The sequence below is a fragment of the Miniopterus schreibersii genome (genome assembly GCF_964146895.1).
Source record: "Miniopterus schreibersii genome assembly, chromosome: 15".
Classification (NCBI taxonomy): Eukaryota; Metazoa; Chordata; class Mammalia; order Chiroptera; family Miniopteridae; genus Miniopterus; species Miniopterus schreibersii.
Window position 1 is genome coordinate 37,950,159 of NC_138115.1, and position 26,328 is coordinate 37,976,486.

At 42.3% G+C, this 26,328-nt stretch overlaps 1 protein-coding gene across 5 annotated transcripts in view; it reads right to left on the minus strand.

Moving 5' to 3' along the window:
- Positions 1-26,328, minus strand: part of THRB (thyroid hormone receptor beta) — a gene marked incomplete at its 5' end in the record, with an annotated part of 266,876 nt that overhangs the window by 127,288 nt on the left and 113,260 nt on the right. For 2 of the 5 annotated variants that reach the window (XM_081159548.1, XM_081159547.1), the window contains one exon: positions 21,655-21,775. Of the gene's footprint in view, positions 1-21,654; positions 21,776-23,772; positions 23,841-26,328 lie in introns of those variants that run through there. The other 3 variants (XM_081159546.1, XM_081159549.1, XM_081159550.1) reach the window with 2 other exon arrangements.

Genomic DNA, 26,328 nt, shown 5'->3' on the forward strand with positions numbered 1-26,328 from the left:
AATAGTTTCACAACTGGGTAAAGAAAGAAAGTGTTAAGTTTAAACCCTCTGCTACCAGTTCATTGCTCAAAGTCCTTGATCTAACTTTGTAGATCATAATATATAACCTTGTAACTTGTAACTGTGTAGGGCTTTGGGAGCTAATGAAACTTTTAAAGAGATCTAAAATCTGCATGCAAATAGAATTTATTTTCTTGCAATTAATTGACAAAATTTAGTAATCAATTAGGGCAGTACCTAATTTATTATGACTCAGTTAATGACACTAGCATATCTGGTTCTCAATAAAAATCACATTTTTAAAGCAATCCATGGCTATACATCATTCTCTTTTCCCTCATAATAAAGAATGGAAATCTTCCATGAGAGTTCTTAATTGTTTTTATAAATACGACCAACAGCAAATGATAAACTATTAATGTTGCTTTATTACTGGGCAATAATCTGTGATTAAACTAGACAAATGTATATTTATTGATGCTGGCAAGCAAATTTTGATATCTTACAACTGTGCTGTATGTATACTGAATACTATCTGAAACCATCAACTATTTTTAAGTTCACTGAAGACAAATAATGTGATAATGTATGAGTTAAAGTTTTTTTATTTGGAACATAAAAGAACTATATGTTCATTGTAGAAAAAATTAAAAATACAGAAAAATGTAAGAAAACAATGTCTAGTACTGGAACTATCCAGCTCTCTCAACTCATTTTCCTTCTAGTTTTTCTATGCATCTGTTATATATATAGTTGAATTTGTATCATAAATTCCAAATTTTATCATTTCCACCTAACATTATAACTTAACCATTTTTCTATGCTATAATCTCTTTCTAAGTACCACTTTTAATGACTTAAAATAGTCCACTATGTAGCTATAACAACATACATTTAATTTCTCCTATTGAAAATTTGGTTGATTTTCAACTACAAATAATGTCCCAAATCACATTTCTGTGCCAACATCTGCCTCTGAATTCTGGCTTATTTCTTTAGAAAAAAGGTTCAGAAGTATTCCAGAAAATTCTCAAATTACTTGCTTCAAAAAGTATGAACATTTGGTGGGGCTCTTGATACAACTGCAAATTGTTGTGTCCCAAATTGTCACCAATTTCCCTGTGACTTTGCTCTGTCTACACTAAAAGTTTTGCCTGGATTCCAGCTGCCTTGAGCTCAGTATAAAATATTGTCTCCAGAGTTTCCAGACCACTTGCCAGTGATCTGAGGCTCCACAGTCTACTGTAGTCATTAGGACTAGGGCTATGAGTCTATATTGGAGACCACTGAAATAGATGTTGTCATTGCTGTAGCCTCTGAATTCTCCCCATCTGGCCAAAAAAAGAAAGAAAGAAAGAAAAAGGGAGGTTGAATTTTGAAGATGTTGCAGGCTGTAAGTTTTTAGGAAGGCAGGGGAAGGGGTGCTTAGTAGGGCTGTAAAAGGAGTTAGGAGGTTGAACTGAATGCAGTAGCAAGGAGATAGATACTAATAATGATAGTCAATAACAATAATAACAAATTTCTTACAAACAGACATGCCTACTATCAAGGTGCTGGCTTTAGAATTTGGGGTTCTATGAAAGCATTAGGGACTCTTAGGGTACAGAATTAGGGTGTTCTAGAGGTTGTAAGTCTCTGCAAAACTCTGAAGACCTATATTATAAAACCACCATTGGACACACAATATCTCTATCTTTTGAAATACAGATCAGAGCAAATAATCTAATTAGGCAGAAAACCACTCGTTATCTAATTGGGCATAAACCATTCTGGAGTGAATGAAATCTTTCTTATAAAGCCAAGTAGAAAAATAAATTTCAGGCATGTGGAATAGGCCTTCTTAAAAAGGAAAATGGCCAACTTTTATTAATTAGTAAACTATAATCCTTGGTCTTTTGTGTATATGTGTATTTACAACCCTACACTAAATCTTAAAACTCATGTTCACTTTTGAATTCACCATAGTGTAATTATTTGCTCATGGTAAAAATGCAATAAATATTTGCTAAATTTTAACTGAATGTGTGGTTCCTTTCTATGAGTTATCTGAATTGGGAATTTTCCATGTCTTTGAAGTGAACTCTATCTGTGTTTATGGAACAGATTCATGCCTCTCTTTTGTTTTTGTGCCTCTATCAACCTAAAGTTCTAGAATTTTCCTTCCTAGGAAGGAAGGAAGTGAAGTGTCCATTTTCTTTGCCATTGAGTTGTCACACTCCAGGTACTCAGGCCCCAAAGAGAACCTCTGATTTGCTGCTCGCTCTGTCTGGAAGGCCCGCTTGTCTCCTCCTTCCTGCTGCTCCCCTCCTGGGCCAGGCGCAGCTGGATGCTATTCCGTCAGAGGCCGCCTCTGACCACACAGCTAATAGTGGCGGTGCTGCCTCCCTGCACTTGACATTTTTTGTTATTTTCTCTCTTAGCCCCTTAGCCTTTTCCTAGCATATAGTCCAATTTGAAATCATAACATTTATTTCTGTATTTTAAAAATTTCAGTATTTTTCAAACTTTTAGTACTCATAATGAGAAATGTTTATCACGGATTCAGGCCCTCGCACATACGTAAAACTGAAACGGCAGTTCAATGAGATAACACATTGGGAGAGAGAAGTCTGGTTCTTCATTCTATTCTAGTTTGTTCATTAAACACTCACAAAATGGTCTATGACCCACTTAGTTGATCTTATAACCCATTAATAGGGTAAAACCCCAAATCTGAAATATTGGGCTGTTTTCTGCTTCAAAAACAAAAGCAAGCTCCATGTGGTCAGAGAATATATATTGGCCTTTATTCTCTGCTGTAGAGTCGATGCTCAATATTTTTTGAACAAACCAACATATGTAAAACCTGAATACATTAATGAGCAAGATCTTATTAAATTTATCTTCCTTATTTTGGCATATGTGTGCTCTTAAGTATATTTATCTAAGTGGGTATATAATTATCTAAGTGGATTGTTATTTACTTTTCTGATAAAATGATTTTCAGAGTCCAATCTGATGTTCAGAGACCCAATAGGCATTTCTTGGAAGACACTGACATCACTGAATTGTTCAACAACCTACAGAATTTGAAGACACACTTGAAGACTAGAATTTTCATCTGAACTTTTATAATTGGTAGGATGCATTATAAAACTGCTCTTTAAATAAACCAGAAAACTCCACTCCCTTATTTAGTGCTGTTTGGGTGGCAAAGGGGCCAGTGAACAAACAGGTAAGAAAGGAAGCTAAGAAAGAAAACAAAGGAAAGGTTTTCCTTACACAGACATCTGTCTTTGCTTCCCAAATGCTACTGAGTGCTGGGGCGGGTGAGCGGGCGGCTACCCTAAATGGAAGCTCCGGCTCACATTTCTAGTCTACTTGCAGAAAGTTTTTCCATGTGCTTATTTAAAATCTCTCTTGGTCAATCCGATACCCAATCGCGCTGTTACTGTTTGATCTTTGTGAACTAAGGAAAAATACTCTGTTCAGAGTAACAAACTTTTCATGTGATTTAAAAATTGTTGTCACCTACAAGAATCTCCATGGTAGGAAATTATTTATCAATGATCTTTGCCGTTCAGAAACAAAATGACGTACTTTCACTTCCTTCACTGAGAAAGAAAGGAAAAGAGAAGAGAGAAGATCTTTTTGTTTTCTGGGGAAACTTTAGTGACCATTCATTTGCTCTTGTGCAGAGCCTTTCCAACTTTAGTGTGCATCCGAGTCACGGGGCGGGCTTCTTAAACACAGATTGCTGGCTCCTACACTGAGTCTCTTTCTCACTAGGTGTGTGTTGGGGTCTCTACTGTAATCTGGTGGGTAAAGTATAGGGATGCGGCTAAATATTCTTCAGTGCACAGGATAGGTGCCTACAACAGAGTAACCCAGCCCCAAATGTCAGTAGTGCCAAGGTTGAGAAACCTTGCTTTAAAGGAACTCTTTCTCATGCAGGCACATTGTTTAATAAGAGTTTAAATTACAGGTAAAACAAGAGCTACTCATTGCAGAAGCCTTCAACTAAAGTGGGATGATGTCACAGAAATTAAATTAATTGGGTGGTGTCTCAAGCACATATCTACTGTCATCTATTTCTGTGCCTGTCTGTTTCTCTCACATTCACATGTCCATTAAACTTATAAAGCACCATACAGTCCAGACATTTACTCATCCAAAATGTAAATGAGGACCTGTGTATGGCTGAAGAGGGATGTGAAGGCAGTTGAGATGGATAAACATTTTTATTCCCCAAGGGGCTGTAATAACCTTGCCCCAAGCAGATAAGATTATGAACACACCTTGACAGTGGAAAATGTAAATACCACGTACCACTAAATAATGGAGTTGGAAGGGACCTTGCTGTTATCTAGTAGACTCAATATTTCTCTCTAATATTATTTATTAATGACAGAAGAACTTGGTTGGCAAGGGCTTAAACAAAATAGAGGAGTTAAGGATTGCCTTGGTTACCTTCTGGTCTCTTCTCTCCATTTTTCATAGACTCTTCCAACAATCTAATTTCAGAATTTCCAGAGCTCATACCACAAAGAAAACCTACTCTCAGATTAAAAAGAAAAAAGCTATCTCACTACCAAGCGTGACTTCTGTCAACTTTTCTTTTATAGCTGAGACCCTATCTTAGCAACTGGTACCTGGGAGAGGCTGCCCATGGTGAAAATGAATCACAGCTTTTTCTTTTTCTCACTCATCTCTGTATTACCCAGTCCCTCTCCAAGGCTTGTGGGTTATTCTTTCTAAATCTCTCTTCTGGACTTCTCTCAACCACTTCTCCCTTTATGTTGGTTTATTCCAATATCCTGTCTCTGCTGGATTATAGAACAGCCTTCCCACTGGCCTGCCAATCTCTAGACTTGTCCCCTCTTGGTACTCCATCCAGAGTGCGCTCTCCCAAACACATATCAGATCGTGTCACCCCATTGCTTAAAACTGCTCATTTGCCACTAATAGGTCCAAAGACCTCATAATGATCACTTATAAGGCTCAATGTACACAGGCCACTGCTTCTTTCTGAGATTGTGTTCCTCATCTCCTCACTCGCCCAGCCTTCCCATTATGTCGCAATCATCCAGAACTTTTCTGGATTTCGTGAAAGTGTTATGCTCTCCCTTAATAACATCCCTTTGCATGGGCTGCTTCCCCTGCTAAGAATACTTGAATACTTGTCCCTGTCTTTTGCCCCACAACCCACTGTTACTTTAGGTGTCAGCTAAAACGGCACTTCCCCCGGACACTTTTCCTTGACCCCCCGAGTCAGAGCTGGGTGCCCCACCCTTGTGTTCTTGTGGCATCTTCTAAAGCTCCTCACTGTGATTATCTCCTGCTGTGATTGCCTTTGCCCCCCAGTAGCCTGAAACACTAAGAAGCTGGGGTTTCCATGTCCTTTGTACTCATGTCATAGCTCCTGTACCTAGCACAGTGCTTGGCAAGCGGTAAATACTGGCTGTACTTCTTGGTGGCAACTTAATAAAATATATTATCCTGGGAGAGAATTTAATGAAGCTGGTTGGGAGATAAATTCTGAAATACAATAGGAGCCTTCCCCAGGGCGGGGGGTCCTTGAAATCAAACCAAGCTGTGGACATTTTTTTACTTCCATGCCCACATTCGTGTGGCAGAATCATCGCAGGCCCCAGCTCTCCTGCTAATTCTGAGAGCTGATCTGATCTAGCCCTCAGCAACGTTCACATTCCTTTTTCTCTATTGTACATCTAAGCAGATGAAAGCATCACAGGACGGCAATGTGGCTGGACCATGGTGAGCTAAGGGGGGGAGGATGGGGCGAGATCAGTGAGGCCACATCCTGCAAGGCCAAGTAGGCCATGGCGAGGAGCAAAGACTTTATTTTTAGCCCAACGGGAACTCTTTAAAGAGTTTAAATCATGGTAGTGGCTCCATCACTCCAGCTGCTTTGTGGAAAAATAGGTTCTAGGATGGGCCAAAAGTGAAGCGAGAGAGACCAGTTAATAGACTACTGACGCATTTCAGAGGGATGGTGGTGGCTTGACCCGGGATGATGGCAGTGGAGATGGCGGGGGTGTGCAGACTCAAGATATGTTCTGGAGGGAGACGATTGAGGGGTTGCTGAGAGTTTGGATTTGGGGTGAGGGAAAGAGGAAGGTTTTGGGGTTGAACAACTAGATTAATGACGCTGCCATTTACTGAGATGGGAAGGTAGGAACTCCTTCGAATTTTCAAGGCCCAGCTCAGTTTTCACATCCTTCATGAAGGATGTCATCAACTTCAACACAACCTTCTCGCTTCCCTCTCAATAGCGTGGGACATCATTGCTCCAACCCTCATTCTTTAATGAGTATGTGCTGAACCCCCCAACCTGGCTTTTATCCCTTGAATGGGGGACACAAGCAATATCTGGGAAAGAGCTTCAGATATAGGAGGTGCTCCAGAAGCATTTGCTGCTTGGTGAATGAAATACGATTCACATTGCGTCAAATGCTCTGGAGTTGCTCTCTGGAGCTGTCAGCTGCTAAGAATATCCTGTCACCCACAGGACTAAACATTCATATCCTCCAGTTCATATCCCAGTTGGGCATTTTAGAAAGCCCATTACCAAAAGCCTTTGAAAACTATCTTCCTTTCTAGAATCCTGAAGATAGGCATTTAACTTCTGTTATATACTCTATGATTAGCTAGTATTACCCCCCTTTTCACTTGATATGTAGTTACTGTTCCTTCCCATTATTAAGTATTGCCTTAAAACGCAGCCTCATTTCCTCTTCTATGAAACAGAAATTCAGGATCAGTTTCTCTTGATTGAAAACACTTTGAATATTTTAAGGACATTTCATTCCCTGCACTACCCATTCACGCTTTGCTCAGGATGCTTTAAAATACTTCATGATACCATAGTATTACCTTTCAATTCATTTTAAAAGTTTTTTTTAAAAAAATATAAATCTGGTGTATATTTAGAGTTAGGCATTTATTATAAGGACTTCCCACGCAAAGCTAGAAAGCTCTCTATAATGTTAACAGTGAAAAAGGAACATAATTATAAAAAACTTATACAGAAGCAGGAATTAGGCTTGGCCTTGTGTTTCCTTTAAACTTGCGATCTTTGAGAATGACTTAGAACAACTAACTTTGTTCTTCACCTACTCTAGTACTCAGGTAGGCATTTTAGACACCTTTGTCCCTGAATTATCCCAACCACCTTGCAATGGATTTTACCTCCATCTCACAGCAGAGCGAACACATAAATCGGTCTGAGGATACGCGGCTAGCAGCACCACCTGCACCAGACCCGGGTCTCAGTGGGTCTAAGGCCCACACTACCATTCGTTCAGCCTCCAGTGATGGGGAGTGGATCCCTTATGAAAGATCCAGTTCCCACGTAGTGTTTACCAAAGCTATTTGAGAATTCTTTCTTGAGTGGAGCCAGATCCTGAATTTTCCACTCACTGTCAGTCCTACCACCTAAAACAGGAGTTCTTTGCATGGACTTCATAAAGTTCCCAGAAATCCCTGACATTATGTGCTAATTGTGCGTTTATATAAGTGCATTTTTCTAGGGAATAGTTTTATTTAATTGTCAGATTGTCAAAGGGGTCTGTTATCCCCAAAGGATAAAATCCTCTTTCCTAAGGAAATACAGGCTAAGTGGTCTCCTTACTCCACACCTCAGTCCTTCTACTTGAAAACAGCTGTAATCACTTCTGTGTTCTTGCCTTCTCCAGACTGAGCACACCCCGTGCCTCCCACCTTTCTTGTGTGATGTGGATCATCTCCAAAGCCTCAGAGTCTATGGACACATTCTGGTTGTTCCCTCACGTTTCTGGAGGGAACTCAAAGCCCCTCAAAGTATGGCGCTAGCAACTGATTACAATTTTCTATTCATACATCCACTCAATGTTTTACTTAAGAATAGAAAAAGAATTCATTTTCCTCTTACCAATCTTAAAATTTTAAACTTTAAAAAGACATAGCACTACAATCTATATCCCTTTGTTATCCACCCCCAACCCCCCCAACACCTACACCCCGGCCACGACCAAGAAAACCTGAAATCCAGAAATTACATATTTTTTGACTTTTAACTCCAGTTCAAAATATACGAGTAACACCGAAAAAATCAGTTTGTGTGATCTCACCCTTAGCAACAATCTATGGGAATTTTAGGAAGAGTTGACAATATGGACAGGTCTTGACCCCACATCAATTGCTAACAAAATCCCCTCGAGCGTCCACGCAGGGAGCACCAGGGCTGGTTGGACACTTACCCGGCTGTCCTACCGGCTTTCAGGACCTGCTGACACCTCCACACACTCAGCATGCGGTTCTCCTGCTCCGCCTCAGAGTCGGGCAGGATAGAGACTTTCTGAGCAAATAAACTGCTTGGCTGCTTGGGACCCAAAGCCAGGTCCTGCACTTACGTGGCTGAGCTCTCCCAATTACACATGCTGGAAAGGCACCTCAGAGGCCTGTGTGGACCGACGCCGGGGTGATGTCATGACTGCATGGATTTTGCCACATAACACGCTCCCTGGACAAACAGCTCCCCGCGGCAGGCCGCCCTGTGCGGCTGGGGCCCGCACCATGCCTCCGGCCGCTCCCAGGGCCAGTCTCGCAGCAGGGGGACGGCGAGGCGCGTGGTAACCGAAACCCCTCGTGAAATGCGACTCCGATCACACCAGGAGGCTGCCTGGCCCGCTAACACCTGACATGCCACCCTATCCGCATCTCCAGGCCGGGCCATGAGAACATGCACCCCTCTCCCAACTCCAGTTCCCTTCCTCCAGCCTGATCCCCATAACTGCAGAGGGAAATAAAATAGCTCACTCCACTAATTACGCTGCTTACAGCCGGCCAAGAGGACAGGGGTAATTTGCCTTGACATGAGGCTTATTGGTTCCCATATATTTGAGGTTTCCTTGGCTTTGAAGCCATCATGGTTGAGGCTTGCGAGGCTGCATTTCAAATGGCCCTTTTTGGGGGGTTGGTTTTAAAGAAAGGCATTATTCTGAAAGTGCCCCATATAGCCGCACTTGCTTGCTGCTGGGGTGCCCAGCAATGACTTTAATTTGCTTTTCTGCACTCTGCAGATAGCATGTTTCTGCCGGCGTGTAAGGCCTGGAAGGTGTCTGCATGCCAAGGCAAGGCCCCCTAAATGAAGTCTTACATAAGCCCGACAAATTATCTTCAAATGGAAATCATCTCCATGGGCTATTACAGAGCCATGAAAACAACTGCTGGTGAACCACGAAAACAAGAGCTGGCTGAGCAAATACTTCAGAAAGCGCCAGTCCTATGGGGATTTTGCCAGTGACATTGTACCATGAGATTTTTTTTAAGGTACTGGCATCTTTTCCTTTTTTTTTCCATTTCCATTCTTTCCTCCCTCTTTCCTCCCTCTTTCCTCCCTCCCTCCCTCCCTCTCCTCCTCCCTCCCTCCCTCTCCTCCTCCCTCCCTCCCTTCCTCCCTTTCAGCACACACCACTCTGGCCTCCCCTCCCTCTTCCTATCTCTTCCTCCTCTACTCCCTCTTGTCACACCTGTCTGTCCCCTCCCCTCCGAGTGTCCCCATCTGCATGCTATCATTCAGACTCTATTTTATTGTCAACTCACCTGATACTCCTAGATTCCAAATACTCTGCACTGCTAATTTACAATCCTCTCTTGGATTATAGCAATCAAGATGGTTTATCATCTCTCTCCTCTACTTAACAATCCTCAGTGGCTTCCCACTGGGTACAAGATATAATCTTACTCTCTGGCCTGTACACAAGACGCTCCAGTCCAGCCCGGACTCCCACCGTCCTACCTCCCACACTCACATTCTCCGCAGCACACCTTAATACCTCCAAACAGGCTCTGCCTCCTATGACTCTGACAGCCGCCCCTCCTGTCCCCTCCTTTTCTCAAAAGGCTGAGCCAAGCCCTTCTCTCACTTCCCCGGGCAAAGTTAGTTACTTTCCCCCTCGGGTTAACATTGCATTACAAACATATTTTTCTGTCTCCTCAAACAGGTTAAGAGGTCCTGGGGCAAAGGTGTTGCTGACTCACCCACCAGGCAGCTGCTCAATAAGTATTTGCGGAATGAACTTTGTTTCTTGGAGTTTCTGCTGGATATTTCACAAGTGCCAAGAGGTAGCAGCACAGTCTAGTGCATACAAGAATAAATGTGTGGGTTCAAACCCCATCTGTGACTTGAGCAAGTTACTTAAGCTCTTGGTGCCTCAGTGTCCCCACCTATAAAGTGGGACTAGCATCATTCAACTCTATGGTGGTTGTGAGCACTGAATGAGTTGCTAGGTGTAATGTAGTTAGAATACTGCCTGGAAAATGGAAAGACATACGTGCTATGTGAGTATTTGGTAAATATAATGGAGGTAGTTCTCATGCCCCCTGGCTGCCTCGGCTGTGCTTGAGCAAGAAGGTGTTAGACATTATAACAACTGACTTGATGAAAAATAGATCCTCTGTTAGGAATGTCAATGTCTGCCTCACTCCTCCAATCAAAAGGATAGCCACGAGCAGCAAGAATAAAATGCCATTCTACAAGAAAGCTAAGATTGTCTTAGGCCACACTCCCTTTGGGGGATGGGTAAATAAAGAGTCCAGCTGAGCTCTCTATTATGAGATTTTTGCAAAACAGACCTTTTCTCAGTCATATAAACCTTGAAGCAAGTCATCTCCTTGCGTCACCCTGGTTGAAAGTCACTGCATAAAAATAAGGTTATGAAAACGTTATTTGTCATAATAAAATTAAAACTCTCTGAAGAGTATAAGCATACTAGAGGCAGAAAAGGGGGAATAAAGTCTTTCTTTAAAGTCTTTTTTGCAAAGCTTTGCTGAAATGTGAGATAAACCAAAGATGATCAGAAACTTCAAATCCTTGAAACCTACAGTGTCTGTCCAACTCAAAGAAAATAGATGCTTCAGCAAAAGGCATTTTCCCCTCATTATCAAACAGGGCTTTCGCCCCAAACCTGTTGTTGTTAATCAACATGCACCAAATAACAGAGTTTATTGAATTTTCCTTGGGGCTGGTCAAGCTCCCACCTCTGTCTTATGATCCCTCACTGGGCTAAAGTATTAAAGTCTTAGAGCAACACTCAAAGCTCCTCTGTTTGCTTGGAGCTCCAGGAAGGCAGCTTTCTGTCTTTTGGTCTTCAGATATGGGGGGCATCAGAATCTCTCCCCAGCTTTTCCTTTTGAACTGAAAGCTAATTCCTTCAGGGTATAGTTGCCCAGGTGCAAAAGAATATTATTGTAATTTTTCTCCATTGTTATGAGTAAGGTTTGATTCAGCTAGAACATTCTACTGAAAGATATTTCTTTTTATAGAAGCCTGTACCTTCTGTGGCTGAGCACCGTGTGGGTACAGACTTGTGTTCATTTTATGACACAGTCCTCCATCTATTCTGTTACAGAAAAGATCAAACCCTTGACCTCCATCCCTTTTCCTAACATCCTGCCACCCTTGGCAATGCCAGCACCTCTGGGTGCCATTGAGTGGGTCAGTTCCAGGTTGGTACAGGTGCATCTCATGCGTTAATTTAGCCATAAGTTCATTTTTCTCATGAGCCCCACATTCATGCCTACCTGTCTCCCATTCACTCCACCTCCTACTCCACCACAAACTTTTAGAAATAGTCCTATTAGTGTCCAAGATTTCCATAAAATGATGCCATTCATTTTGATGAGCATTAAGTGGCCCCTGATAAAGTCCTCATCATGTTTTCCTTAACAAGTTGACTTGTTCCAACAAACTCAGGCCCCAGGCAATCATAGTGCCTAAGCATATATATATTTTGGATTGTTTTCTCTCTTTGTTTCCCGGACACAGCATTTTTGCCCTTTAAAATGGCAATTGCTCCCCAAGCCAAGACAGAAACTGTTGATGGCTGTTTTGTTTTGAAATGTTCTTAGGCTGACACCAGCAACAATCATACAAGGCAGCCAGCCATGAAGAGCTCAAGGGCACTGAGGATGGGTTCAGCCTTCTACTTTACTGTGCATAAGAATCACCCGGGGATCTTGTTAAAGTGCCGATTGTGATTTATTAGATCTAGAGATGGCCCTGAGATTCTGTTTTTATTTTATTATTTTATTTTATTTGTTTTATTTTTTCTAATACCATTTATCCCCCTATGCTCTCTCCCATCTCCTCCCCCCTCCTCTGCGCCATCACCACATTGTTGTCCATGCCCATGAGTTCTCTCTCTTTTTTCTTTTTTGCTCAATCCCCCACCCCTAACCCACCCCCTGAATGGTCTGTCTGCTTCCTATCTATGAGTATTTCTTTATTTGGTAGTTCAGTTTTTTCATTAAATTCCACAAGTGAGTGAAATCATATGGTACTTGTGTTCGGTGGTGCCAATGCTACTGGCCATAACCTACACTTTGAGTAGGAAAGGAGATGGTCTCCAGGATGTCTTCTATCTCCAGTAGTCTATAATTCTGTGTGACCAAAAACCAATAGTTGACATAAGCAGGGCAGACACTCTTTAGGGCCTTTGCTAGAATACTCCAAAAGTCATAGTATCAGTTGTTGAGGAGTATCTAAAAAGGGGGATTTAGAAATTAAGTCTGAGAGTCTTTCACCAAATCACTTTAGAATCTTGCTGTGGATCAAGGTTACTATCTACTAGTTCTTTCGAATGTATATTTAGCTCCTTTATTCCTAAAATAGTTCTACAAATGAGCCCCCTTCACACCCCAGCTGGGTCTCTGATAAAGCTGGGTACAAAACACATCTAAGTTGAGTCAGTAACTTGTTACATAAAGCAGCTATCTTGAATCTTAAGACAAGGAAGGATTTTCCTAAATAAATATTTGCTACTCAGTTTATTTGTTCTGTGAGTACAAATGCTCCCACATAAGGTTTGCTTAAAGTGGAACCTCTCTTTCTCATTCCATATCTGATTAGTATAAAAAAATTATTATATTAAGAGCAAAGATAACACTTCACAGATCCTTCCATCATATCGATTGTTTTTCAATTCCAGGTGTGTGTCTGTCACCATACATTTGATGCTGATATTAAATTCCTTGGTGTAGGTACTATCTAAAACAACTAGACTAAATAGAAATCAAAAGGAAGCTTATATATGATCTTTTTATGTATTATTTCTTTGTCTCTCTTGGCTACTGGCAGATAATTTTTCACCATATTCATTGAATGGTAGGCACATACTATGTGCTGAATACTTTCCTAAGTGCTGGCATTTAGGGGGTGAGAAGGTGAGTAATTCCAGCCTTTTGCTCAGTTGGCTCAAGTGAGTGGGGGTAGGTAGATATCTGACTGAGCATTTACAACATGAGATGTCTATAATAAAGATACCTGTAGCCTGGCTGGCATGGCTCAGTGGTTGAGCATTGACCCATGAACCAGGAGGTCATGGTTCAATTCTAGGTCAGGGCACATGCCCCTGTTTCTTTCTGGCTCGATCCCAAGTAGGGGGCGTGCAGGAAGCAGCCGATCAATGACTCTCTCTCATCATTGATGTTTCTGTCTCTCTCTCTCTCCCTTCCTCTCTCTGAAATCAATAAAAATATATAGATAAAAAAAGATGTCTGTAAAATACATTGCAGAAGAGAGGCATTGCTTGGATGGTGATGTTGGCCCCTGAGTTCTAAAGAAATGCACTCTTTCTTACAAGTCTGAATCTTTGTTAGATTTTCCTCATTGATGAACTTCAACTTCAAAAATATATTAGTGTATCAAATGTTTAAAGTAGAAATGAACAACTATTCAGACATGCATTAAGCCATTAATAAGCAAATGTCTACAAATGAAACCACCCATTGCCTACAACAACAATGAAAACACATATACACAAGCCCCTGCTAAATAGTGGAAATAGGTTTTAGGACTATTAAACCTCCCTCTCCCTTCCTCCTCTTCTATAAAAGTCAAATGCTGTTTATTCTCCTAGTCCTGAATCAAATTCTGTTCCCTTCAGTGAAGGTTTCGCAGGTAGTGACCACCACCATCTCTTCATCTTCAGCCCTCATCATTTCACACCTAGACTAATTAATAGCTGCTTACTTGGCCCACAGTGGCCAATCTCACCTCCATCCCATCTGTCACATCATTGACACAGGACCCTTTCTAAAATATAAAACTGAATCAAATCACTGCTTTGTTTAAAATTTTTAAATGGCTCCCTATTGCTGTCAGACTGAAACCCAAACACCTAGACAGACTTCCTGATCACTGTCTGTCTTGCCCTTCCAGCCTGAATTCTTTGCTTCATCCATAGCAGTCTACCTACATGCCTCTGCGTCTTTGCATACGCGGCTTCCTCTGCCGGCCTAGATCACTCCTCCTCACCTTTCCAGACTCAACCAAGTTAAGATAAAACCTTTGCTTTTAGTTTTGATCAGTCTAAACTAGTGTGTCTCGAAGTTAACCGTGCAGCAGAATCATCTGGGGGCCTTGTTAAAGTTTCCTGGGTTCCACCCACAGAGTTTCTGATTTAGTAGGCCTGGGATGGGGCCGGAGAATCTGCACTTGAACAAGTTCCCAGGTGATGCAGATGTTGCTGGTCCAGGGGCCACCCTTTGAGAACCACTTGTCTAAAGAATTCTTCATCAAGGAAACTGCAGTTTGCTTGACGGCTCACTTTTTCATTCATTAACAGACAAGTGTTTGTTATGTAAATATGTGCTGATTCCAGCACCTAAACCAGGATAGGTATATGACTTGCACAGAGGTATAAGGGTGGTCTCTCTCTGCTGGGAAGGAGGCAGGACTGCCCCCATACCTGTGCAGGTCGACAGTGTGTAAATGGTGCCCACCGGGGTACTGACGCTCAGCCAGACACGACAGTCCTGGCAGTCAGGGAAGCCAACCGATGTTTGCACAAGTGTAACACAGACCATGATACAAACATGCCTGATGTTCTTTGAGAGAGGAGGAGGACCTCCCAACCCAGATATGAACTGGGGGCAGGGGATCAGGCAAGGCTTCTGGAGGATGTGAGACCTCTGCTGAGTCCGGGAAGGTGAAGAGGGTATATCGAGAACAGTAAGGATAGAAGTGGGCGGGAGAGGAAGTAGCATACGCAAAGACACAGGAATATATATAATTTGTAAGTAGATTATTATGGGTAAAGTAAAGAATTTCAAGGGCTCAGATCACTTTGCTTATATGAAGGGCATCTGCCTAACTAAAAAGTAAATTATGAAATACTGCACACATTCAAAGGCCGTAAAAACAATACCGAGACACCCACGTATCCACCGTTTAGATTTGCTTCATCTCTCTTTATAGGAAATAAAGCTTTGCAAAAACACTAATTACCCATCTCCCTACCTCTTTCCTCTCCCTCCCTTCTCTTGCCAAGCTAGCCACCGGTTTACAGTTGGCATGTGTTTTTCCCATGCATGTTTTTACACTTTTACTATGTAAGTGTATAGCCAATTACTTTTTAATGAGAGACTTTGTCTAGGACGTTGCAGCAGAAATTACAATGCCTGCCCCAGCAGACTCCCTGAGAAGACACCTGCACTGGCAGGCAGCCCGTGCCATCCGAACCTGCCCCTCGCCAACACTTGGAGGGAAGACGCGGGGCTCCCATTGGCTTTACAGAAGGCAGGCAGAGGCGTTAAGATCAGAAAATCGAGTTAGGCTTATTCAACATTAGCTGCTTTTCAAAGCTAACATGAAAAATCATTTTTGCCTGGCAGCCAAGGGTCTCAAACACATAGGACCTTGAGAGTTGTGCTTAACAAACCCTGTGAGCTACATATACAAGGGCCAAGTGCGTGTGTGGGAGACGGAGGAGAAAGGAGGGAGGGAGAGAGAGGAAAGGGAAAAAAGGGAAGGGGAAGGGAAGGGGAAGGGGAAGGGGAAGGGAAGGGAAGGGAAGGGAAGGGAAAGGAGGAGGGAAGGGAAGGGAAGGGAAGGGAAGGGAAGGGAAGGGAAGGGAAGGGAAGGGAAGGGAGGAGGGAAGGGAAGGGAAGGGAAGGGAAGGGAAGGGAAGGGAAGGGAAGGGAAGGGAAGGGAAGGGAAGGGAAGGGAAGGGAAGGGAAGGGAAGGGAGGAGGGAAGGGAGGAGGGAAGGGAAGGGAAGGGAAGGGAGGAGGGAAGGGAGGGGAAGGGAAGGGAAGGGAAGGGAAGAGGGAAGGGAGGAGGGAAGGGAAGGGAAGGGAAGGGAAGGGAAGGGAAGGGAAGGGAAGGGAAGGGAAGGGAAGGGAAGGGAAGGGAAGGGAAGGGAAGGGAAGGGAAGGGAAGGGAAGGGAAGGGAAGGGAAGGGAAGGGAAGGGAGGAGGGAAGGGAGGAGGGAAGGGAGGAGGGAAGGGAAGGGAAGGGAAGGGAAGGGAAGGGAAGGGAAGGGAAGGGAAGGGAGGGAGGGAGGGAGGGAGGGAGGAAGGAAGGAAGGAAGGAAGGAAGGAAGGAAGGAAGGAAGGAAGGAAGGAGAGAGGAGGAAAGGTTAGAAGAAGAAAGAAAAACCGGTTCCTTCCCATCCTGACTTTCCAGCCTCCTCTGGCTTGACTGTCTTATGATAACTTCTTAGTTATCTTTACCACTCCTCCTTCTCCTCCCATTAAAAATGTATAGTTAACTCCTTTTTTGTTTTCTTTTGTTTTTTTTTTAGCAATGACAAAGTTTGAAAAATCATTGCTGTTGGTGGTACAGAGCCCAAGGAAAGTTTTACATTGTTTGTCTTGTATGTATGTATGTATTTATGTATTATTTACATATTGCTCAGGGGCTGAGTCTTGAAATTCCAGGCGATTTGCTGTGCAGAAAAACACCATGGAACTTTGTTACTTATCCAGACAGACCCTCTTTCCTAAAACTTTAGCTTAATGTCTTTCCTGCGTTGTCATTTATATACATGTGTGTGTACGTCACTATATATACACACGTATAATGTTTTATACACATACACACATGCACATGTATTTGTGTATGTGGTGTGTTTACTGAAACATAGTTTTGAATTGAACAGCTAATTAATGAAAACATGTCCTTTGGTCAAGTCATTCTACACAAGCTTTATTACACTCATCTCTATTCTCCTGTCCCTGATGCTACCTCACTAAGACAAAGCTCATCACCACAAGCTGGAGTCCTCAGATCTCCCTTTTATGGGCCCTTTATTCACCATGCATTTGGCTACAAGAGCAGTTCCTCTAAAGCACCACCCCGATCATTCCCCTCCGCACCTGGAGAGCCTCTCACAGCTGCCTAATTGTGCCCAGGTCTGCTAGGTGCTTGCCGATATTCCTTTATAACCCAAACTCACTTCACTTCTGGGTGGCAAAGCACCCAGCTACATTTTCCAGCTTCTTTTGCAACTAGGAGTCTGTGATTGTAGGTAGAATTTGTTGCGTGGGAATTCTGGTAAGTTCTCCTAAGGAGGAAAAACAGAGCTGATAATGGGTGCCTCTTTATCACCCTCCTCCCATCTTTCCTGCTGCCTAGGACTTATATGTGAGGGCTGGAGCTCCAGCAGCTATCTTGGAGCAAGAGATAAACTTAAGGGTAAAATCATCTTGCTAAGAATAGAAATATAGAAAGACAGAGTCCCACCTGCTGCCCTGGAAAGAAAAACACAAACACCTTTGTGTATTTATCACTGTGTGGTTTTTTTGTTATGGGCAGGCGCCAGAGAGTTTGTTCTCTCCACAAATTTAGCTATTTTTACAATCCAGCAAAAGTAATATATTGATTAGTTTCAACCCATTGCTGCTCTTCGTAAGGCAGGGGCTTAGAAAGATGTGAGTTAAGTCCCAGCCCTGCCCACAGTGACAGTGCTGTCTTTAGGACTGCTTGTTTTATTTTCAGTTTCCTTGTCTGGAAACCAAGAAAAATAATTTACACATGAAAGTGTCTGTTATTTTTCTTTCATCCTGATTTTTAGTTGTTATGAGCCCAATAGCACCAATAGGGAAACAGCTAGGAGGAGGGAAAGGAGATAAAATTCAAATCAGGATATTTTCTCACTTATTAACAGCCTTTCTAAGCAGTTTAGTGGCTGAAAAGCTTCAGGTTGCTGATTTAAAAAAGTCAGTGGGCTCTTGCCAGATCTTAGCTCCTGTAAATAGCGCTGCTATGAGCATAGAGGTGCATATATTCTTTCTGATTGGCGTTTCAGGATTCTTAGGTTATATTCCTAGAAGTGGGATCACTGGTCAAATGAGATATCATGGAGGGACCTGGAACAGTATCATGCTAAGCGAAATAAGCCAGTCAGAGAAAGACAAGTCTCACATGATCTCACTCATCTGTGGAATCTAATGAACAAAATGAACTGGCAAACAAAATAGATCCAGAGACATGGAAGCATGGAACAGATTCACAAATCTCAGAGGGAAGGGGAAAGGCGGGAGGAGGGGATGGGGAAAGAGACTGACCGAAGAACTGATATGCATATGTGCAAACCCATGGACAGAGACAATAGTGTGGTGAAGGCCCAGGGCTGGGGGGAGGAGCGGGGTGGAGAGGATCAATGGGGGGAAAAAGGCTACATCTGTAATACTTTCAATAATAAAGATAAATTTTTTAAAAAGTCAATGGAAAAAAATATCAATAGACTGTGCTTCAATTATTGACATTTTACCTTCACTCTCACTCATATGAATAGCAGAAATGTGACTACACAAGTTGCATTTCATAAGACGACTTGACCTAGTAAGTAAATAAACACATACATACATATATTTCAAAAACGTTGGCTCCAGGAAAATCACTTGCCCTAAGTCACCGAAATGGAGAAGACACACAATTGCGTCTTGGTACTTTCCATTTGGATAGGTTGTCTCTTGAAGATTTGAAGAAACAGTTCCTTTCAAATGAACACAGACTTGCAAAAAAGTGAGTTTTGTGAAAAAGCAGATTCTGCAAACTCTTACATTGTGTGCTTTCATTTCTGCTCTTAGGCACATTAAAGTGAATTGGTTATATAAAAATCTCTTGCTAAATTGAATTTAATTTGATTAGGAAATTTGCGTGTACGTGCAGGCAAAGCTCGGTAATTGTGAATTTTAAAAATGTCCTGGTTATTGAAAATGTTCTTTTTTACGTAAGTTTTGCCATAGCTTCATTAGGGAACTAAATTTTTGTCAGTGTGGATGTGCATTGGGAATTAAATAGGCCATGGCTCTTGGATGGGAAATCACTCAAGGAGTAGACGGTTTGTCCTTTCTGAAGAGGAATAACAGCCTTAAAAGCTGGAACACTGGAGTAGCTTTCAATCCTTCCTGCTCTGGCTCGATGGGACCCTCTCTGCATTTCCTAGCTCTGTCATTATTTCCTTTAAAAAACAAATTTCTTGGTCTTCCCAGCCCCAGTTTCCTCATCAGGCTCTAGGAGGCAGAGTTGGCTGCTGGGTCCTACTGCCCTGGCCCATGTCCTCAACCCATTTCAACAAAATAATGACCTTCCTTATTACTGCCTGATTTCTAAAACACACAAATAGAAAAATTTAAATAGAGCTGGTTCAAAGTTTCTCAGAGGGAAGAAAGTGCTTTTCAGAGGGTCAAAGTGCCTTACTGCAATGGTACAAGTCCATGGCCAGTCATTTGAGAATACCTGACACATATCAAAAGCAAAACAACTAAGTCCACCTGTAGTTTATTATTATTTTTTAAAATATATTTTTATTGATTTCAGAGAGAGGAAGGGAGAGGGGGAGAGAGAGAAACATCAATGATGAGAGAGTCATTGATCGGCTGCCTCCTGCACGCCCCCGACTGGGGAACGAGCCCGCAACCCAGGCATGTGCCCTGACCAGGAATCGAACCCCGATCGCCTGGATCATGGGTCAGTGCTCAACCTCTGAGCCACGCCTGGCCGGGCTGTCGCCTATTTTATCGGTGTCATTGAGGCCTGTCTTCCAACCTCAGTCACCAGAGGTTCCACTCTGCTAAGATATATAACAAGGTACCTTGCATTTTATAGGTCATGAAAAAGCATTCAGATAAGGCAGCAAAGGATTAAACAATTATGGAGAATTTCCCGGTATTGGCAATATTACATGTCCAAGTAATGAATGAATCGAGTATCATACTTGAGGTTTCCATTCCCAGAACTCCCATATCATCCGTTAGCCACATTACAGGACAGAAGACCCCAAAAGGTATTCAGTGGTTCCATTGTCTGGAATTACCTGTCTTTCTCCCCTCTCTGGTTTTGGTGGTTACTGAACAAAAAAAGGGTTGGAAAAGCAGCATGGTCTCCTCTTTTCTGAAACTCAGTGTGGTGACCTTGGATCCTACTTAATAAATAGCCTACATAGCATTAAGGAAAGTCATCAGTATTTTCAGCATATAAGAATGTTCATCAGTATTTTTATTCATTTGATGTCTAGTATGTTTACTTTATTTCCCCTCTGTTTTTATACAACATTTCTATCACCTCCAGAAAATTCCCCTGTGGCTCTTCCCAGTTAATCCACTCCTCTTACCGAGGGAACCACTGTTGTGATTCTTATCACCATAGATTAGTTGTGCCTTTTCTAGAACTATGTACAAATGAATGAATACAGCGAGAACTCTTTAGTGTCTAGTGTCTCATGTTTTTGGCGTATATAAAAATCACCTCTTAGTTTCCTTATCTGTGAATTGAGGGGACCTCCCTGCAAGAACGGTGTGCAGGTATTCTGAGCAGTGGCCGGTTGCCTGGGAGGTGTGAGGGACCTGACAAGTCACCTAGACTGGGGGTGGGTGCAGAGGAAGCTGGAGTGGGGTCTGCAGCACCCTTCCCATCTGTATACAAAACAGCTGTACTTTTCCATGTCTTACAAATAGGAGTTCACTGAAAGATTTCATTTGGGAAAAGGATTCTTTGTAAAAAAAAAAAAAAAAAAGTTAGAGAACCACAGGTCTAGACAATCCTTACTGATCCCTTTCCCTGAACATCCTATAAATTACAAATAGTGTTTTCTGATATGAGAGCCGTGACTGGCCCTCTGGAGAGAAGGCTGGGAGACAGAGGCAGCCAGACTGGGGGCCCCCAGGGAGGGCCTGGGCACTGAGCGCTGTAATATTAGTACTGGTTACCATCAGATAGCGCCACCCCTAACTGAGGCACCCAGACAATAGGCCAGGGGCCCTGGGCCAGGGGAGGCACAAAGACAGCATTCAAAAGACCCGGCTCCCACAGCCAGCGAGCATTTCTATAGACTCCACCAGACGCTGGCCCCGCCGGAATGTCACCTTACAGCCAGAAAGCCACTTTTCTTCATGGGTAACTCTTAAACTACTAGAGATACTAAACACAGCAAGGGAAGTGCTGACACAACCTTCATTGCAGAGACAAACTGAAGCTGTTATAACGTAAACACCTGGGAAGGACAAGCATTCAGGGGGCTTGTCTGCCTGGACAGGGGATCCTCACGGCACGGGTGCTTGTGTCCTATCTCCCGTGCTCCAACCACAGGCTGATGTAATTCTCAGGCCTTTTAACACGCAAAAGAGAGACTGGGGAAGGCTGTCGGATCTTCATCGGGCACAGTTTTCCCACATAACAAGCGAAAAAAGGGCTCCGTTCTCTCCCCATCTTATCAGTGCTCTTCTTCCCCCAGTGAATCTGTAGCATTCCTTTACTCCAATTATTATTATTATTATTATTTTAGCCCATTTTTCTGAATACATACAGAATTCAAAACTATGTTAAAGATCAACAGCAGCAAAGCCACAAATTAGATCATTCCCATAACACTGAAAAGTGACAATTAACCTGAGAGATCACGAGGCTGCCAACACCCGAGTCAGGCCCGATATCTGACCTTCTGATCCATGAAATCACGTGTGGAACTTGGCACCCACGCAGGACGGCCAATGGGAGGGAAACTGCAGATCTGGAAGAAAGGAAACACAAGAAAATAAATAGAAGTGCTTTTTTTTTTTTTTTTTTTAAACTTTCCCCAACATTTGCTTAATCTGCTCTTCTTTCTATGTTTAAAGAGGGTCTGGTTTCAGAGCTGTCTCTGATTTTGAATAAATGCAAATGGATTTAGATAAAATCTCATTCCAAAGGGGAGATGGTTTCAGAGAATCCTTTAGCCCAAGGATTATAGTAACACACTAGAGGCATGGGACAACCCTTGTGGATCCCAAAGACCCACTTTTCTGTGGACAGGACTCAGGAGTTTTGGATTCTCAGCCTGAGTAAATGACAAAATGACAAATTTGAATCTTAAACAATTTAGAAAATTTGTGCTCAAGAGGGTCCAGCTGGGTCTCCGAGGATATTTTCTAGGATAGGTCTTAAATAAAAGCTCCAGCCGTGCCCGGTGGTGAAACCACAGGCTGTGCCTCGGAGCATGACGCTATGGGGCTGTCTAGACTGTGTCAAGTGCGATTATGTTGGGGACACTTCCCACAGGTATAAACAGATGAAAGAGATGTCCACACAAACTGTAGCATCTGCTTCTGCAGCAGACAATGTCGCCAAGTATCTGGACAAATGAGAAGCTGCTTTTCAACTAACTGTGGTCCCCAATTTTTTGTTCTTGTTGTATGGAACTTAGCGATCAGAAAAACAGGGGTTAGTAGAACAAATGTCTGGGTTCCTGCTACTCAGAATGGACCGCTGATATAATTTTTTCACATCTGCTATTTCTTTTTAATTAAAAAAAAATAAAGCATAGGTATAATCTCCTTGCCAACCCCACTCCAAGGCCAGAACATAAATATGTTTGCATCTCTCTAGTCCACTTTTTAAAACATTCACATACAACACATGTATCCAGGACAATGCCCAGTGCTGTGTTTTTAATTTATCTGTAGATATGAATCTATGTATATGTGTCTATCCCTCTGCATTTCTGACTCAACGTTAGGTATGTGAGAGCTAACTGTGTGGGTCTCTAGCTCACCCCCTTAGCTGCCACACTGAATAAATATATGCTCAGTCATTGTCTTTTCACCCAACACCCAACGTTTATGGCACCATAAAAGCACTTGTTATATCATTAAGTGATTGTTGGTTATGTGTGGGTGTGCAGATGTATGTGTGTAGGTGTGAGTTTTCCCTGCCGGTGGACTCTGAGCTTCTCAGGATGTTGCCTTGTCTTGTTTTAACAGTGGCTCTTCTGCAGGGTGACTCCATGCAGAATCAACATCCAATGTATTAAAAGGCAGAATATATTTGTTAAAAATTGACCTGCTTATTATTTATCTTCCTCCCTTTTAAAGCAACATTAAGGAAGACTTTGGGGTGGTATTTATCTTTTTTCTTCACAGTCTCTCTCCACTGCGCTTCTTCTGAATCTTCAGGTCCCAAGCCATCAATATTACCTTGCTGTTTGTTAGACAATCATAAACTCTGAGAGCATGAGGCCAACGATGAAGACATTTAAGACACATATTCTAAAAACATTCTTAAAGACTGACTTGCCAAGGCCAAGAAGAAGCTTGTGTTTGTAACTGTTGTGTTTTTATGGCGAAAACGGTATATGTTCACTACTACCCTTGACATTAATATTTAAAAACAAACAGTGCCTTTTGTATGAAAACAATATTAGACTTTGATTTATTTTTTTGAGGCTTTAATTCTGATTTAGAATTTGAAGAATTTATATGGACCTGACTCAGGATAAACAACCTAAAAATTCTCATATAATGATTAATAATAATCAGCTTTTTAATATATAACATTTACTCAGCACATTTCGTGGGCTGGGTTATACAATATTCTTTCACCTCATTTCACTAAATTTAATCCTCAAAATGAACATGTGAGGTAGGTATTATTAATAAGCCTATTTTTCAGATGAGAAAAGGAGAGGCAGAGAAAGGTTTAAAATTTTGCCCCAAGTCAAGCAGTGAAGAAGAGGCCAGGCAGGACTCTCACCCAGGCAGCAGGGTGTCACAGGCCTTGCTCTGAATTACTGAGAACAGGCTCAGGTCCTAAAGATAAAACTGCAGAGAAGGAAACAGAAAAATAGTGTCATTGGGGTAGCTTCCAAATTTTGCTATAACACAGAGAGACAGCATCTCTTTCATGGTGTGTCTCAGACCGAGAACAAACCGAATTAGAGGCCTCCAAGTAGACATATTCAAAGTGATTTCTTAGCGACGAAGGAAATCTGAAGTAGCACAGTCGCGCTCCAGACCCATCCAACCTAAACATACCTATTTTTTTATTCTTCTCTTTAGGAAACAGGGAGCTGTGCATTCACTCATGGCTCAAAGGAGGTGGCCCAGTTTGTACACCCAAGATTCAAAGCAAAAATGAGAATCGCTTTCTGGCACAACGTTAGCCGTGAATGTGTGTTCTTTACACATTTTTAATAGGGGCACAAATATATTAACAGTGCGGTTATTTTGTACTTTCAAAAGAATCTGTTTTGTAACTGATTCATATTTATATTTGGAATACATTTATTTCTGGGCATGAAACAGTTCATTTTGTAAAGCCATCTGACCTGAGGTGAGGCTGGCACAATTTTCCAGGACTGCTCCCAATTAATGCAAGTTGAAGGTTAAAGGATAAATAAAGTCCTTTGAACTTGGTTTACTAATATGTTATTTATAAATGTCTCTTTACTTGGTCTATTTTTTTCATTCAGTAACTATGTACAAATGAACAGTACGGAACAGATTAGTAAATACATAATGTGTATTTTATTGCAAAGTTTTCATTTTAAAAGGGTTACTATTATGGCAAAAAATTAATGCCATCTATTGTCATTAATCAATCAATCAATCAATCATCTCTGTTGTCTCTGGTCTGTTTAAATCTTTTGGAGCCTGAGCAGACTGACTGCATTGCATTAACGGCCAGCAGTCTTCACCCCTCCCTGCACCTACCCTTTCACCATGCCACTCTGCAGTTCTCACTAAAGAAGTTGAGCCTATTTTCCTGCCCCTTTGATTCTGATTTCGGCCGTGCGACTTGCTTTGGCCAATGGACTGTTAGCAGGCATGCTGCATGCACATATTTGAAAAAGCTCTTGTTATGTTCAAGTGTTTTCTTTTGCTTTTCTGTGATTGCCGAGAGAACGTGCCTGGCTAGCCTATCATGGTTGAGAAACATGGAGTGGAGTTGACTCATGTCAGTTGTTTCTGCCAAGGCCATCCTACATCAGCCTTGACCAGCCAAGCCCCAAACATATGAGAAAGCCCAGGCACAATAAGAAGAGCCACCAGGCTGACCTACAGATGACCACAGATGCATGAGTGGGCCCAGATCAAAGTGGAAGAACCACCCAACCAACCCTCAGATTCATGAACTTATAAATGCCAATTGTTTGAAACTATTGCGTTTTGAGGTACTTTGTTACTGTGCCAAGTAATTCCATGTAATGCTATTGTGCACTAGATGACGGATATAGGACCTACCCCTAGTTCACTCAAAAAAGACATGCCCACATAGAAGACAGTTTAAAATTAGGTAATAAAATTAAGCAAATATCCACCAAATACCAAGTTTATCAGTCAAGGTTCCACCAGGAAAGTATAAACTGGTCTAAGTATTTAAACAGAAGAACTATAATGTAAGGCATTGATTACACAGGCAAAGAAAAAGATGTGAAGGCAAATGGGGAAATGAGGCATCCAGGGACTTAGTAACTGCAGGAAATCCCTGAGCTATAGGGACAAAGAATGGAAATGTTGATAGTGGAGCCCTGGAACAAGGGCCAACCAACAGAAGCTGAAGGCCCAAAGGTCCTTTCTAGGGGAAGCGAAAGTCCTCGAGGAGACACAGTTGCCATCAGCGATACTGTCTGAGGCAGAGAGTGTGGGGAAGAAACACCCTGGCTTCTCCCTTCCTTCACTCTTCCATTCTCCCTCCATCCCAGGGCTTTCCTATGGCTGAACCCAGATGAAGGCCAACTGACTCGGGAACCTGGACAGCACAACCCTCAGTGAGCAGCCTCAGTAATACAAGGGAAGGGCAAGAAAAGGATCTGAGGGCCAACAGGCAAATATACCACCATGATGTGCAAGATATACCAGTAGGACTCAGTGCTGAGAGCTATAGACACAAAAATAAAGAGAGTAAGAAGAGGCATTGGGCTTGAAGTTTAGAAAGTAGCAGCAACTGTGGGAGCAAAGTGAAGGAGACATTGGGGAAATAGCAATATTCTAGTTTGCCTTAGAAGTTTGTGTATTTGGGAGGAGGGAACAATGATGCTATAAAGGCAAGAGCTTGAGTTTGGATTCCAATCCCAGCAGACTGGACTTCTGTTCTGAAGACAACAGGAAATGAAATGGTTCTGAGCAGAGAGTAATACGATTAAAATTGGATGTTAGGAATATTACCCTGATAGAAATCTGAGGGGTAGACTGGAGAGAGACAGCTAGACTAGGGGTTTTTACCTGGGCAAACTGGCAGGAGTTTGTGCAAGCATGCAGTTTTCTGAGAGATGGTACGTAGCTTTAACATGGTTTTCAGTAAAGTTCA